Source organism: Aedes aegypti, unplaced genomic scaffold, assembly GCF_002204515.2.
Source record: "Aedes aegypti strain LVP_AGWG unplaced genomic scaffold, AaegL5.0 Primary Assembly AGWG_AaegL5_hic_scaff_2090_PBJ_arrow, whole genome shotgun sequence".
NCBI classification, from domain to species: domain Eukaryota; kingdom Metazoa; phylum Arthropoda; class Insecta; order Diptera; family Culicidae; genus Aedes; species Aedes aegypti.
In genome coordinates, this window is record NW_018735588.1 from 1 (window position 1) to 16,632 (window position 16,632).

Below are 16,632 nucleotides of genomic sequence, written 5' to 3' on the forward strand. Positions count from 1 at the left end.
AGTTGCTTCGGGTCGTTGTTCTAGAGAAATATGAATTTCTCTTCAAGGCCCGTCTGGATCAGCGAAACCTCCAGATTTTCCAGCAGATGTTAATGTAGGAATCTGCCATCATTATTCCGTCGATTTTCACGAGGTTTTCTACTCCACTCCATGAAAAACACCCCAGACCATCACATTTCCTCCTCCATGCTTCACCGTTCCTTGGATGTGGTGGCTCTGCATCACACACGAGCCCGCCGCTCTCGCTCTCGTTAGACAGCTCGAGCTTCAGGAGCGCCACATCCAAGGAACGGTGACGCATGGAAGTGTGATGTGATGAAATGTGATGGTCTGGGGGTGTTTTTCATGGAGTGGAGTAGGAAGCGTCGTGAAAATCGACGGAATAATGACGGCAGATTCCTACATTAACATCTTGCTGGAAAATCTGGAGGTTTCGCTGATCCAGACGGGCCTTGAAGAGAAATTCATATTTCTCTAGAACAACGACCCGAAGCATACTGGAAAGAAGACCAAGTCTTTCTTCCGGTCTTGTCGGATTAAACCGCTGGAATGGCCTCCACAAAGCCCAGACCTCAACCCCATCGAGAATTTGTGGGCGATTCTCGATGCTAGGGTTGAAAAAACTGGTGTTACCAACAAAAATAATTATTTTGAAGCCTTGGAGCGCGCCTGGGAAGAACTAGATCCACAACACCTACAAAACCTGGTGAAAAGCATGCCGAAGAGCCTCCAGCAAGTCCTTAAGGCCAAAGGAGGACACATTAACTATTAAATTGCTTTTTATTTTTCTTAAATCATCTTTTCTGGGGCCAAGAAGGAAGTGGGCACTTATTTTTGTCACTACTTTTTTTTCAATACAAATTGATTTTCTTTTTCTTTAAGTAAAATTCTTTTTTTAATCAAAATTTCGTAAGTGCAACTTTAAAAGAACATCAAAAATAAAATATCACAAAAGATTTAGGTGTGTTAACTTTAATTTGAACCCAAAATCAATGAGAGAAATTCGAAAACTGGTAAGGTGGGCACTTTATTTGCCTCTCACTGTAATTATGAATTATTTATTCTTTGAAATTTACTCATTCTTTCATCGAAGTAATGAAATCGATTTATTGATTTGCTTTTCAGAAACAAATATTCTTCATCAGAATATCCATATTTTTGTAACATCGAGTATTGATCAGACATCTATACATTGAGTTTTTTTGCGTTGAAAATGTGTATTGTTTTATCGTACAAACACCAAATAATGAGAACAATACAAGCATCAATAGGCCTTTTCATGTGACAGATCCGTCTATGCATTTGTTTACATCGGTGGAGGGACCCGGTGCTAACAAGGGCCTGTCATTTTCATAGAGGAACTGTCAAAGTGCTTCCCGATCAGCTGATTTGGGACGTCATGTGAATAGGCCTATAGGCCTTTTCATGTGACAGATCCGTCTATGCATTTGTTTACATCGGTGGAGGATCGGTGCTAACACCGGCCTGTCATTTTCATAGAAGAAATGTCAAAGTGCTTCCCGATCAGCTGATTTGAGACGTCATTTGAATAGGCCTATTGATAGTTTTATTTCAAAACACGCCCCTCGCATTCCCTTTCAATGTTTGACAAAAGTAGCTCTTTGATGTTAGAATCCGATCTTTGTTTTATAGTCAGAAAATTATGTAAACAATCTTACGCACTTTCGACAAGTTTGATTTTTTTAACTAACCCTTCACAGATCAGCTTAAAATCAAAGTGTCACGGTGATAACAAAGGTAAAGACTATATATTGCAATGTTTTAACTGTCCTTGTTTAGTTTCTTGATTTGACGTTATATTTTTACATTCCTTATTAATTGAACAGTTTGACGTTTCGTCAGATATACTCGCTTTTTTCGTTTTCGATGTGTTTTCTTTGTTGACGTTTTTTTTTTTCATTCGACGTTTTGGTATTCGACGTTTTGGTATTCGACATTTTGTCTTTCGACGTTTTTGTCCTTTCGACGTTTTGTCCCTTCGAACGTTTTGTCCCTTCGACGTTTTGTCCTTTCAACGTTTTGGCATTCGACATTTTGTCTTTCGACGTTTTGTCACCCAACCAATTTTAGCGTATTGGCTGATATTCGGCTGACGATTGTGCCATTTCAAAGTGACTTGGTTTTTTTATTTTGTTAAAGAAGCATTTATTGTTATCATATAAAAAGTTTGTAAAGATAGTGAAACGTCTTCGCAAGTAAATATGCAGGGAAAAAGATAAATTATTCCAATCTGAAGAAACTGAAACTGAAATAAGAAAAAGTGTTTTTCATCGGTCAAGATTTGCGAAGTCGAAGCCTTCGCAAGATAAAGAAGAACAGGATTCCGAGTTAGGGCTTTTTTTACATTTCGCTAGCTGAAAAAGGTCAGCTCTGGGCAGCTACAATGGATGAACTTTCCCATGAAGACATGCTCTGACATTTCGGTGAAAACTTTCCTTTTATCATTTCTACTTTATAACATTTGAAGGTGTTAGCTATATTGTTTGCAAAAACCATTTCCTTTTATTATTCCGCATTTCAGCGGCCGTTTTGGTTATTTTAATGATCCCATTCATTAGAATTTTCAAATTTTTTTCCATACCGTTATCTGTTTATGATGGGTTATACATCACAATTGTACCTAAAATAATCATTAAACAACATTTCCAACATATCCAATTTGTTAGAAATATTCCAAAATGCACGGAATCAGAGATTAGGTGCGCTGAATTACGGAACTTTACGGTACTTGATGTTTGAAAAAGATCAACTAAGCTCTCGTTTTGAATGTTTGCGACTACTTTTTCGATACACTCCTTATATAAAGTTCAAATTCAGATTTCTGTACGGTTTTTCACGGTTGTGGTTAATTGAGAATCCTCTAAGAGGTGTTAAGGCCTATCGGGATCAATATTTTAAGTGACAATTCGCTCTAGCTATCCCTATTGTACAAAAATCCCTTTGTTAGAAACTTTTATTAACATGTGCTTATTATTATTCATCCTACAGATGCTTCCTCACCTACCTGGATCGCCTGTTGATGCTCCGCCCGCTGGAATCGGATAAGCAAACCTTGCTAAAGGAGGCAACCGCCATGACGCTGGAAGTACCGGTCATTTCCATAGCCGACGATCCTAACTCCAGAACCCGATTCGCAAAGCCGTGGAAATATCCCAAGTCTCCAACGGTAAATTGTTAAAGATCTCTCTTTTTAAATATCATCATGATTCATTTTCTCAATTTTCTTTATGTACAGAGTCGCAGTCCATCCCCTCGGCTTCTCACCGATTCAACCGATCGATCACCATCAGTATCTAGTTAACCATCACAAGCGGATTGCAGTTGCCAGTTCTGCCGCTTTCCGCAGTACAAATGCAAGCCCTGCTGGTGGCCACCATCTACGCACGGTTTTGGCCTTCCTCAAGGGTCAATCCGAGCGGTGCCGGGAGATTTACGACGCCGTGGCCAAACACTGGAATCACCGCGCAAGGTATTTGACGATGCTGGGCTTGTGGGACATAGGATGAGTTTGCGACACTGATCGCCAGGGCCTTTCTGTACTATGGGCAGTTTCACTGTAAGGAAGGACAGGATCGAGCAGGGCTCGAGTAGAGTTCGATAAGAGTCTGGACATATTGGGGGTGTTCCCCAAGGGGACGTGGGTCTGGTGCAGGAAGTGAAGATGATATCGCTGCTTTTGGGAGATTCGGAAACGTTTGAATCAGATAAATGCTGGTCAGTCTAAATTCGCAGACTTTGAGAACTTTATTAAAGAGAATCCACGGTCTGTATATCTACCAACTCCATCTGCCCAAATGGGTAGGATGAACACTTTCACGCCCAGAGTAGGAACTACCAGAATTATGCCCAAAACGGCCGTTAGAGCTGACGACCTTATCAAGTTGATGGCTCGCAAGCGTCTGAAAACCACTCTTGCTAAAGACTACAGCAAGGAGTCAGAACTTGTCAGTGCCCATGTCCGGATTGTCCTGTGCCTCGGAGAGGCGACCCAATGCAGTCAGTATCTTTGTAGATACTCCAGAGAAAGCCCTCCGAAGCGATCAAGGGCAAGAAGAAACTATTCACTCAGGAAGCATCTTCAAAAGATTCAGAGGAATCACCGAAGAAGCGAGGCCGTCGCAAAAAAGCGGAAGGAAGTGAAAACACCGGCAGCTCCAAAATCCACACGAAAGAAACGTATTCAGATGAGTCCTGTAGTGAAAACATCCTCCTCCACAGAGTCCTTCAAGGACATTCTAGTGAAATGCAGCACTCCCATCTCGATATCTCGGGGAAGCAACAAATGTCGAACAGCCACCTCAAAGAAGCCTAAAGTAGGACCAGCCTTCCCGAAACTCTCCAGCCAGGAAGCCAAATCTCCCGAATCCCGCAGAACCATTCCTTCAAACAGCTCTTTCCGAGATGTGCTGCTTCAATCCCTAACCGAGGCCAAACACTTCTAAAGTCCCGTCGAATAACTCCAGCGTAATCGTGCTGGATGATTCGGATGTGATCAACACCAGCCTTACCCAGAATCACTCGGTCAACGAGAGTCAAAACGGGTGTCCTCTCGTTGAAGAAGTACTTCCGACCGCAAGGGCAGGCCACGCAAGAACAACGCCAAACTGTGTCTCCAGTTCGACACTTCCTCGGCGGTCATCGATATCACAACGCCGCGATCATTCACCGGCAGTACTGAGGGCAGTGGGTTCGTCCGGGGGAGGTTGTACCGGTACCATCGGCGCCAACGACAGCCAAAGAGGACACGGTCAGAACGCGAGGGCGAACCAGAGCAGTGGCTAAACAACAGCAAAAAAGCAGTGACGAAGGAGTCAGTTTCTCCGGACGCAGCAGGTGAGGTTATTGTGCCGAGGACAAACGCGCAACAAGGTAAGAGGCCGCCGGGCTGAGTAGGTGACCTGTTTGTATCTTTTTGTACTTCTTATATTTATGAGCAATTTTACTCTAGGTTAGCCTAAACCAAATTTACGATTTCTGTTTTTAAATGTTCTATTCCGATAATGATATTGTCCAATACCTGTTTGATTTAGATCAATAACAAGCGATTTAACAGTTAATATATTTTGTACGATACAATATTGTGGTTTAGTCGACCCGTATGAAGAAGCCATCGTCATAACTAACAACTTATTATAAGCGATCTTAACTATTGGCAAACGATTGTGGACAACAAGTAGTAACTAGATAATACACATTAGATAACATTGATAGTATCATATCTATGAAGGTATCGTTATGCTTATTTTTTTCATCTTCGACAAATCAGTTAAGCAAGTTCGAAACTAATCTTGGCATATACCTTTTTTAGTGTTAATTTTAGATGACGAATTGTGAAAAATTGAAATGAGAATCAAACTTACGGTTCCAAATACGCCACGAGAAGATCCGATAAACTAGACGCAGGAGTAACCAGAATCCGCAATCAACTCAACCACGTGTTTTACACGTTCGAATGGCAGAATGGTACAAATCGTTTGGCTTAGCATTTGTCATTGATAATGAAATAACCAAGAAACTATTTGGAAAAAGTATGTAGAACAGCCTGTTTGAAAAAAGTCAACATATCTATGGGGCAGTGTGTGAACAACTTAATTCCCATAACTCACGCTTGAGATTTTTAATGCGTGAGTTGTAAATCACGCAACTCAGCAGTCAAAAAATCATGGATGAGTTGGCTCACCTTTTTTGACTCAATTGTCTCGTATTTTCCACAGTATACTCACACACGGCAATAATTTCTTGTTAGTCTGGTAACAATTATAGTAATCCTTTCTAACGTAAACAAAAACACATTCGGGTTTCACGAGTTTTTTAACGGGTTTGCGACTGTATCATTTTTTACGGTTTGAGTTGATTGAGTGATTTTCATTTTCATTTTGCAGCGTTTGGTGGGGCAATGAGAGCGCAAGTCAGTCCAAAGCCGGGGAAAGGGATAGGTAATGGCCGTAAATAGTCTATGCGGGACCGCTTGAACACATCGGAAAGGATAAGAAGGGTTGAGTAGGGTATAGGGAATGTAGAAAGACTTGACACAGTAATGCGATTAATGCTGCAAAATGTAAATGTGCTGAAAGCAATTTAATTTGAGTTTTGAAGTTTGATTTGACTTAATGAAATTCCAAATAGACCGGCCATTGTACAAGTAAGAACGAATAAGCTGATCGCTTTCTAGAAATTTTATAAACAACAAAATAATAACCATATGAGAGTGATTGTAAGGGGTGCTGATGGCACGATGCGACGCTTTAGGAGAATTTGATATTGATTGAACATTACTATAAAGAACGCAATTTAATCGATGGTGATAACTTTACAAACTTTATCTGTTTTTGCACTGATTGACGATGCTGATTTATATAAAAATATTTGATATTATTAGTTCATTTGTTTGTGTGATCTAGGAATTAATAATGGAAAAATTTTACTTACCCTTGATGATAATACTTCCCTGATCAGAAATATTCTATTTTGAGCACCCTTTTCGAAGCTATTCTATCCAGGTACCCATATACTGCTTACAATCCTGAAATTATTCTTATTGTGCAAGCTCATGCATTATATTAGTGATGCTCATAATCATGCAACAGATAAGACGGAGAGAAAGAGAGAATATAGGAACAGTGATTAGTAATGAGTTAATTATGTAGTTTTGTTAGAATTATAAACAATTAAGCAGTAGCAATGAATAGCTTATAAAATGACTTTGCTGCATAGCTGAGCCTTTCGGATCGTAAGACCGATGAATAAAAATAATTTGTTTCGAAATAGTCCGCATGGTCTTCTAGTGCCCCTATTAGATAAGAATCAGTCATAGACATACATACCGAATGCTCGCCATGACCCTATGACCAATATATGTATGTATAGCCTTAACTGATGTGGCTTTTCTAATAGGTAGTTCTTTCACTCATTGATTGTCTTCAAAACCTTCTCAAGTATAGAAAATTGATTTTATTTCATTTATTACTACATTGAAGCTACATTGTTCTTATTAAGTATTAGGTATTATGTTTTTATCACTATTGATATTATCAAGGCCAGAATTCCCAGTGAGTGAAGAATTTTATAGTACTAGAACACCATAGAAGATCGCTAAACATTACCTAATCATGGAACGGCTTTTTGCTCTATTGTTTTAAGTAGATGCTATTGATCTCCCTTTGCTCCTATCCGCAACCCGGTGCACGCGCCTTATTGGGTTTCGAAAACCTCGTAGAAGATTACAAACCGTCAATAGCGTTCCCAATTACCACCCCACATTGCACATTCAAGGGTCTGATTGTGCTCCTAACCCACCCTCAGTTCGTAATCTTCTCGCCAGCTTGAAATTATATTTTCCCGAAGTGAAAGTAATTTTGATGAGTGATAGCCTAGTGCAGCCCAACTGCATAGTACAGTAGTTTAACCTGAATCTTTAGGTCAGAAGATAAAATCTAAATTTTTTATTTAAAAGGTTGCCATTGTTTTGAAATTGTCCCAACATCTAATCAAAACTACTAACAACAACGATCAATTATCAACATTCATCGCTCCCTGTAAAATATAATTTCAAGCCCAGGGGTTTGAGTTATTGAGTGATTTTGCATCAAAATCTCAAGCGTGAGATTTGCGAAGCAGATCTCTAATGAGTTTGCTCTCACGGGAGAGCGTATTGATTGAGATTTGAGTGTGAGTCTATCAACACTGCTATGGGGGAAACACAGTTATGCCAAACGGATTTATGCCGTATGGGCTCTCATTTGCGTAAGCGTTCTGAGTACCATTCTCGTTGCGGATCCTTTCGGGTTGGAGATATCAAATCAGCTTGCAGACTATTGATCTCCTCGCTGAAATGAAAGTTGACAACAAATCTGTCTCCTGTTTAGGGCGATCCATTAATTACCTAAGACAATTTTCGGAGTTTTTCAACCCACCCCTCCCCCCATGGTAAGATATTTTGTATGAAAATTAAAAATAAATTGTATGGCGCGTAAGAAATCTCAAACCCCCCTCCCCCCATAAACCCCTTACATAATTAATGGACAGCCCCTTACATAGGATGGGGCATATCATCTATTTCTTCCAATCATTTAGAAGCCGTTCGTTATTATTGATTCTGAATGTTATGCAGACAAGCTACCAACCGCCATATTTACTTTATTTTGATGACATGCTAAACATTCCCCGAACATACACAGCAATAGTGTCCCCCAGGTTTGAAGCTTGTTTAGATGGGTTTTTATCATGTAGGGTAGGTGTACCAGTTATGGACATAGTGATTCCGTATTTCGCCATACGGGATTACTTGAATTTTTAACATTCTGAAGATTTTGTGTGATGCAGTAGTAAGATTTAATATATATCTTGATGTTTAAACATTCAAAAAGATTTAAAATGTGAAAGTTATCGACATTCAATGGATGGCCAAATAGGAAATACTTATGGCCATAAGTGGTACACTTTCCCTACGATTATCCCCCTAATATAAATTACATGGCTTCTCTCACTACAGTAGTTTAAAATCGTGAATCTAATCAAAACTATGTTGGACATATGAATTTTCTAAATCAGTAGTGTTATTGAAGGCTGTAAATACGGGAAATAGAACATTTTTCTACCAGTAGTTTTGGGTTGCCCTTAGCAACGAGTGTTTTGCTGTTTTCAGGGGCCTTGTTCTGCTAGAATTCCTTGAAAGATTGAGCTTCAGGAGTTGTTCCAGAAATTCCTTCAGGAATACCTACTCGTCAAATATTTTTTTTTCTTTCCCACTTTTTGGATCGACTATTTCTATACGAAAAAGTGTTTAACAAATAGTGCTTGAACAAACAAAGTGTAAAGTATCTATTTTTTAGAAATCAGTTTTATTTTTTGCAGCTGTGTTTCAATAGTGAATTGAGTGTTTATCAATAGTTTTACTGTTAAAACAGTTAGTTGACTAAACGGTAATATTCTCCGGCTCATCGAACGTATTAGAGGCAGTACAAAGTAGTGCTGTGTTGGATACCAGGTCACGTCGGCATTGCGGGAAATATTAGGGTCGACAATTTAGCAAAGCAAGGAACAACTGTAGAATTATTGGAAGTCAACATCCTTGGACCATGCGTTGCTGTAAAACAAGTATTCGTCTACAGCAGTGGGAAAACAAATGACACAGCCGTTCAAACTTCCTTAGCCCTGTGAAAGTCTCCACTCTTTCATGGATAAATCGTTCGTTAGCAACTGAACAAAAGCATTTACTAGTTTAAAAATACGGACATACGAATTATCTAACATCTGTGAATCTTGTAATGTTAAAGTTACCGCAAATCACTTACTTGTAGGCTGTAGGAAATATCATTTACAGCGAATTCTTAAAGATAATTTATGTGAAATATTGAGTTTTAAAAAAGTTGAAGAAGACAAACTACAGTCGCCTCTCCACATCTCGATATCGAAGAGATAGGATGGATAGGGAGGGTCGAGGGAGAGATCGAGACATAGAACAAATTTTTAACGAATACTAGATTGAAAATCACTCCGTTGTCAGGAAAAAAAAAATAAACAGATGTCATTTCGTCTTCGCTAATTGTTTTAAATCTCTAAAATCTAGTCAACCTTGATAATGGGCATATCGACATACGGAGAGAAAAATAGGAACGAAAATCACACCGAGATAGGGAGATATCGATATATGGAAAGTGAAAATGTATGCAGAATGAAGGGACCGAAAAAATCATCGACATAGAGAGAGATATCGAGATGTGGAATACAGTTTCTTTGGCGTTCAGAGCTGTTGTCTAAAATTTGTTTATTTTTTTTTCAAGCTTGTAAGAAGAAAATGACGCTAAAGTTAAATCTTTTAAATAAAAAAGTTAGTTGACTATCGGATGACTGATGGGTATGGAATTACAATAGAAATATTAGTAGTAGAACGCTAGTAGCGCTATTGTCACAAACTGATTTTAACTATTATTACCTTTAATTATGGTTTTTCATTGTTTGTTCAATGCCTTGTCGTTGTTTATGTTTTTATAATTATTTGACACTTTGATGCCCGGTACTCAGGCTGTCAGTTCGTGGCAAACTAGATGTTGGTAACACGAACAGCAGCGACATTAGCATTCTTAGGTTAATGCTTCTACTGGAATTACATTCTAGTAACTATTGTATAACATCTGGTTCACTCTGGTTCTGGAGGGTTAATTACTCCAGAAAACCTTCAAAGGACTCGTCAGAAACTTCACTTGGTGGTTCTCCTAACGTTCATTCAAGGATTACTCCAGCAAACTCTTCTAAAGATTAAATATTTTTACCTAGAGCTTGAGCTTGATTGGTCGTCCTTGATTGCTAGTTGCTACTCCAGTTTCGTCAGATCAGTGAACTTGCACAAGGATACTACTTGAGACTAAAAACTGACACCCTCAGTGTATAAATGATGTGCTGGTGATGTTCTATTTTCAGGTAATAATGGCGCCAGCCACGTCAGAATGCTGACCAATGAGAGGAAGGAAGAGACATTGATGTTCTTTTATACCCCTGCATCTACGCTAGTTTTTAAGCGGGAAGGTATAGGGGCAAGTAATTTTGTGAAGAGAGAGCAAACTACCTATGTATCATGCGTAAGGAAAAGCGTGCTGTAATAATGGAATATTGGAAGCGTAGGGAAACGGTTTCTTGTCCTTCTCTGGTTCTAGCGATTGCTATGAGCGGATAGTGATAGATTAAGAGCGGGAGATAGAAACATGTGAAGGGTACAACTACAAAGTGCGAATATATGGATGGGTCAGGGCTTTTGCTTATTGAGCAGAAGCGGTAGCCATTAGAACCATCAACCTCATCTCTTCTAAGATTAAGATTAAATCTTTTTACCCATTAAATTTTCTAGAGTAAATTTTTCATTTACCGTACTCATTTAACAGCATTTTAACACGTTAAAGTCTGTCAAAAATTGGTCTTACGATATTTTTCGTAACTTTTCGCGCTAGATGCAAGATAAAAACATTTGTTTTTTATTACTTTTGAAGCTCCGTGATTGGAAAAATCGTCAAAAAATAAATGTTTAAATTTAAGCATCTGACTTGCTGTTCAAATTTCACTCAAATCGGTTTTTTAAAAAAACTATGATTCGGTCTACCAAAGTTGACCATTTTGTATGGAAAAATCTAAAAGGTTGGCAAATGTTTTGTCCAATACTGTAAATTAGCATTGAGTTGTTATATTTTTTTTTCAGGAAAAATTACCTTTTTGAAAAAATGGCTTGTTCTTATTAGATGTGCAATAAAATAAGTCTTGGGATTGTAGCTGCTTCATTCTGGACGCTAAATTATTTATTGAGGTTGTAATTATTATTTTTTCTTTTATTTTTCATCGATGGCTCTTCTCTAGGATGACACTGTAACTATACTGCCGTGAACCGCAAGTCAGTCCATCTGCAACTTTCGTCAAAATTGAGTTGAATTCAGTTTTCAACATATCTTCCAATGCTCTTTCAGCTGCACTTATGAAAGAATATAATTTGTTCGGAAAAATTAAGTCAAATTGTCCCATAATTAAATGTAACCGCATATCAGTCCCACTACAGATTTCCTCACCGTGTAACACAAAAAAGAACCGTTTTCTGATCGTCTTTATATTTTTCACTGATAGATATCGTTGTGGAAAGCAAATTGTGAAAGTTTCGTCAAGATTGGATTATGTCAAATCTCCTGGATTTTTAAATATTCTTGTGGAAAACGAGTTTTGTAAACTTCTATAGATAACGATATTTATTGACCTTTCAGCTGTTGCGCGGTTTGCCATCGTCAGAACCACCGCACTGCTGTTGTGAACGAAAATCGAGGTTTTTTCAGCTGTGTTGTACAAAATAAAAACGATTGAAGTGTTAAAACGTCTCTATTCCTTTTTAAGTTCTGATTGTCAGAAAATTCATGGTTGCGTTCTGCTTTTTATTCCATATGCGAGAGAGAGTTGCGAAAAAAATGTTTAGCCTGAATAAAACCAAAAAAGTTTTTCCTGTTCAAACTTGTGCATAGCATATCCATGGCTGGTGAGCAGATCTCTTCTTAGAAACTTCTTCTCTATTTTAATTTAAAAGTCTTTTTTCTGATCGAAATGGTCTCAAAGTCACTATTATCTTTCTCCTTACGTGAATTCTTGATTCGAAATACCTAGCCAGAAAATTTAGACAGGGCCAACTGAAAATTTTCAAAACGCTATTCCAGGATTTCCTTTCAAGATTTTTGCACTAATTCCAGTTTGTTGTCTACTCTAGCAGATCTTCCCAAAAGATTCCTACAAGAATTCTTCCAAAATAATCCCAAAACGTTTATCCAGAGTTCTTGAAGAAATTCAATACAAGTTTTTCCAGGAACATTTACAAAAATTCCTCAAGGAGTTCCTAATGATTTCCGTAAATCATCTCCGTAATTGCCTCAAAAATTCTTCCTGGCATTATTTCTGAAAAGGAACTCTTACCGAGAATTCCCACAATATTATTAATGAATATAAGCTTTTCGCCTCTAAGAGTTTTGTCGAAATTTTTCATAAATTCTATCGGTGATTTATCAATAAGTTCCTCCAGAAATTTCTCTATTAATTTCTCCAACATTTCCATTCACGATCCTGCAATGCTTCCAAATAATTCTCGAGGATTTTTGAAGTGAAAATTGAGGTTTGACATCAGCAGATACTACAGGAATTATTACGAACATTTATATACACTTTTTTTAAGAATGTTTTTCAAGAAATGTCTTCCAGAAAATCTTGCAGGATTTTATCCAGAATGAAGAGGGCAGGATTTCGTGTTATCAATTTGAGAATTTTAAAAGCAAATTTTTCGTTCAAAATCATGAAAGTTTACATGAGAATAGGTTCACTGCATTTTATTCTTCAGCCGAAACACAGTGAACACATTTCCGTCGAATAAATTGCAGTTTTGAATAGCAAAAGCGCTGTTGAAATTTCGATGATGACGAGGATTACATTAGCGGATCCTTGTACGTTGAATCGATCATTACTTCAAAAATTAGTATTTTTTCAGAGATCCTCGCAAAAGTTCATCAGTAATTTCTACATAAGTTTCATCAGAGATTACTATAGGATTTATTTTGTGGAGGTACAATTGTGATATTGATGTTTAAAGTGATGGATTTCTGTCTCCAATAAAACTCAAAAATGGGTTTTCGCTTAAATCCGTCGTTTCGGACACATGCATTGTGTTTTTTTTCAATGAATTTGCTGTGTTTTTATGATTTGCCAAACGAAACAACAGCATAAAACCAATTCCCCATACTATGCAGGCTAGAATCCAAAAATTATCCGGGTCGCAATCTGGGATCGTTTCGGCCCACTTTATTCCAAAACGTCGGATATAAGCGAACATCGGTTTTTGAGTTTTATTGAAGAGTGATAGCCATAACCTCAAACACATAGGATTTGTTTAAGCAATAATTTCCGAATTTTCTAAGGATTTTTTGTAATAATATCTTGAAAATGTCATTAACGTTTCCTCCTTTTAGAAATTGATGGCTGGCATCTTGGAAAAATTGATCGACAATACTACACGCAAAAAAATTGTGCGGTAAAAACTACCATTTTAGGGGGTTAACTTAAGCGCTCGCACCGGCAATTTTCAGCAGACCAGAAATGCGCTTGATTTTACCATGTCTGTAGTCGGAATCAGATTGTTGTAAATTATTTCTGTCAAATGTACCAGTAATGCGGTGGGGTGTACCGTAAACATAGTAAATTGGTCTGAATTTCCATGGTAGTTTCAAGAATGCGTGTAGTCAGCTAAAATAGTTATTTTTACCACAGAATTTTTTCCCGTGTAGAGAAAATCCTAAGAAGTGGAGACATCTCTGGAAAAATTATTACTTGAGCTCTTAAAATGTTCTAAATGGTAATCTTGAACGAAATCGATTGAAGAATCACTGAATAAACTCGGGGCTTTTCTGGACAAATTAGTTAATTTATCTTTTTTAAGTGGTTTTTCGCCCAGGGCGGGTTCGCCAAAATATATCTAATAAATTTATGGTAGAGTCTGAAGAATAGTTTCTGGAGATATCCTTCAAAAAGTTCAGGTTGATCAATATATTGTATTCTTTAGACAAATATCTGAATTAGTTTCTAATGAAATTTCATCTTGAAAAAATGCATACGGTAATACAAGCAATTTTACTTATAGTTCAAAAAAAAAAAAAAACAATATTGCGCAAATGTCCGACCGGGGTTTCCGTAAAATTCTTATGAAAACTTCTATCTCTTGATTCCTGTTTGAACTACACAGCGTAACAAAAATGACATGTTTGCGTGTCTCAAGGATCAAATTATGTGTCTCGAGTAGATTTGGGGTTGCTGAATCTGGTGTCATTCTCAGAAATGTTCCAGCACGTCACAATTTTTAGCTACAGGTCGCCAAAGTTGTATAAAACACTGGTTTTATTAATGTTTACATGAAATTTAAAGTACAATTTATCATACTTTTTTGTAATCTAATCCACCAAACATGCAAAACTTTCATTTCAGACATAATTTGATTGAAACTGCGCGATTAAATTTCGATTAAACCGATTTTTTCAACATGCTTGCAGTCTCCCTACAAAATTCTTCGTTTCTTCTATATGGCAAAATACAACAATTCTCTAAACCATCAAAAAATAACTTTTCCGTATCGAAAGTAATACAAACTTTGATGATAAGTATTGTTATACACATAAAGTTTGAATTCTGTGGCAAATTAAGCCAATATATTACCTTACAAGCTGGCAAACTTGCATGCAAGTTGGCTGAAATAGTCATTTTTTGCATTTTCAACAGTCAATATCTCAAAAACTAGACGTACTATGATATTTCTGAAAACGGCAATGGATTCAGCAACCCTTAATTAAGTGAATAGCGGTATTTTTGTGCTGGAGACAAAAACGTGTTCCGCAGTGCTATTTTTGTTTTCTTGGTTCGGTCTTTTTTTGTTGCTGGTCGGTCTTTTTTGGTTTTTTAAGAAGGTCTCTGAAGGTCTCTCCTATGCTAAAGGCACTTAATCGCTACCAGTCCTGCATATCAATTCATTACTATACATAAAAATGGCAAATATTTTATTTAAAAACTACAACATGATCCTTACAAACAAAGAGTGTTCTTTTTATCCCCTCCACCCCATATTATGTTGTGTGATTGAATATTATTGGAATGTGAATTCCAATCTCAAATTCCTATTGAACAACAAAGATAGCATCATCATTTTTATTAATGATTGTACTATTCTTTTGTAATGAATCAGAAGGATGATTTTAAACACATTTTGAATGGAAATTTTGTCCTTTGAGAAGAAGTCGTTTCTTTAGATAAAAGAACTTTCTATTGGAATGAATCAGAAAATCATTCTATATCCTTAAGCAGTTGCTTTGAAATTCTCTCAATAGTTCGATAAGTGACTACTTTTGATTCTAGAGAAACAGTTTCTTGAAATCGTAACGTTTCCAACATTTTTCGAACCGATTTTAGCCTTTTTAGCTACAAATATTCGCATTGTTTTCATCATGCGCAATTTTTACCAATCGACTCAGATGATATTTGCATCACATGTCTATTTGGCTAACTCCCGCTCTAATTACTATACGTCATCCTCAGTCTAACGTAACGATTATGTAATATTTTCCGATTTTTATTTAACTTTTTCTTTGTTTGTTACATGTTTCGCTTATGGTAAATTTACTTCGATTTTTTATTATGTAATGGGTAATAACTTTCTTCCCACAATTTCGAAAGCCCCTTAGGCGCTTCCTTCGCCAAACGTTCGGCCTTCTCGACGACTTCCTCGATCGGACCAACCATGTAGAAAGCGACCTCGGGCAAATGGTCCAGCTCGCCGTTCAGGATCTTGGTGAAGCCCTTGATGGTTTCCTCCAGAGGGACCAGCTTTCCGGCGTGACCGGTGAACACCTCAGCGACCTGGAATGGCTGCGACAGGAAACGCTGAATCTTACGGGCACGGGCCACGGTCAGCTTGTCCTCCTCAGACAATTCATCCATACCCGGATAGCAATGATATCCTGCAGCGACTTGTAATCTGGAGGATCTTCTGGACACCACGAGCGATGTTGTAGTGCTCGGCACCAATGATGTTCGGGTCCATGATACGAGAGGTGGAATCCAGAGGATCCACAGCCGGGTAGATACCCAACTCAGCGATGGCACGGACAATACAGTGGTGGCGTCCAAGTGAGCGAAAGTAGTGGCTGGGGCAGGATCGGTCAAATCGTCAGCTGGCACATAGATAGCCTGCACGGAGGTGATGGATCCTAAAATCAAGGAAAAGGTGTGTCAGGCTAATAATGATCAGATTTTTAGGGAATGTTTGTCCTTACCCTTCTTGGTAGTGGTAATACGTTCCTGCATGCTACCCATGTCAGTGGCCAGGGTTGGTTGGTAACCGACAGCAGATGGGATACGACCCAGCAGGGCAGATACCTCAGAACCAGCTTGGGTGAAACGGAAAATGTTGTCAATGAAGAGCAGCACATCCTGTCCTTCCTGATCACGGAAGTACTCGGCAACGGTCAATCCAGTCAGAGCGACACGGGCACGGGCGCCGGGGGGCTCGTTCATCTGTCCGTACACCAGAGCGACCTTGGAGGTCTTGTCCTTCAGGGAAAT

The 16,632-nt window shown here is 38.2% G+C and overlaps 1 pseudogene; it reads right to left on the reverse strand.

The window, feature by feature from the left end:
* Positions 1–15,624: 15,624 nt before the first annotated feature.
* LOC110680929 lies at positions 15,625–16,629 on the reverse strand (annotated as a pseudogene).
* Positions 16,630–16,632: the final 3 nt, after the last annotated feature.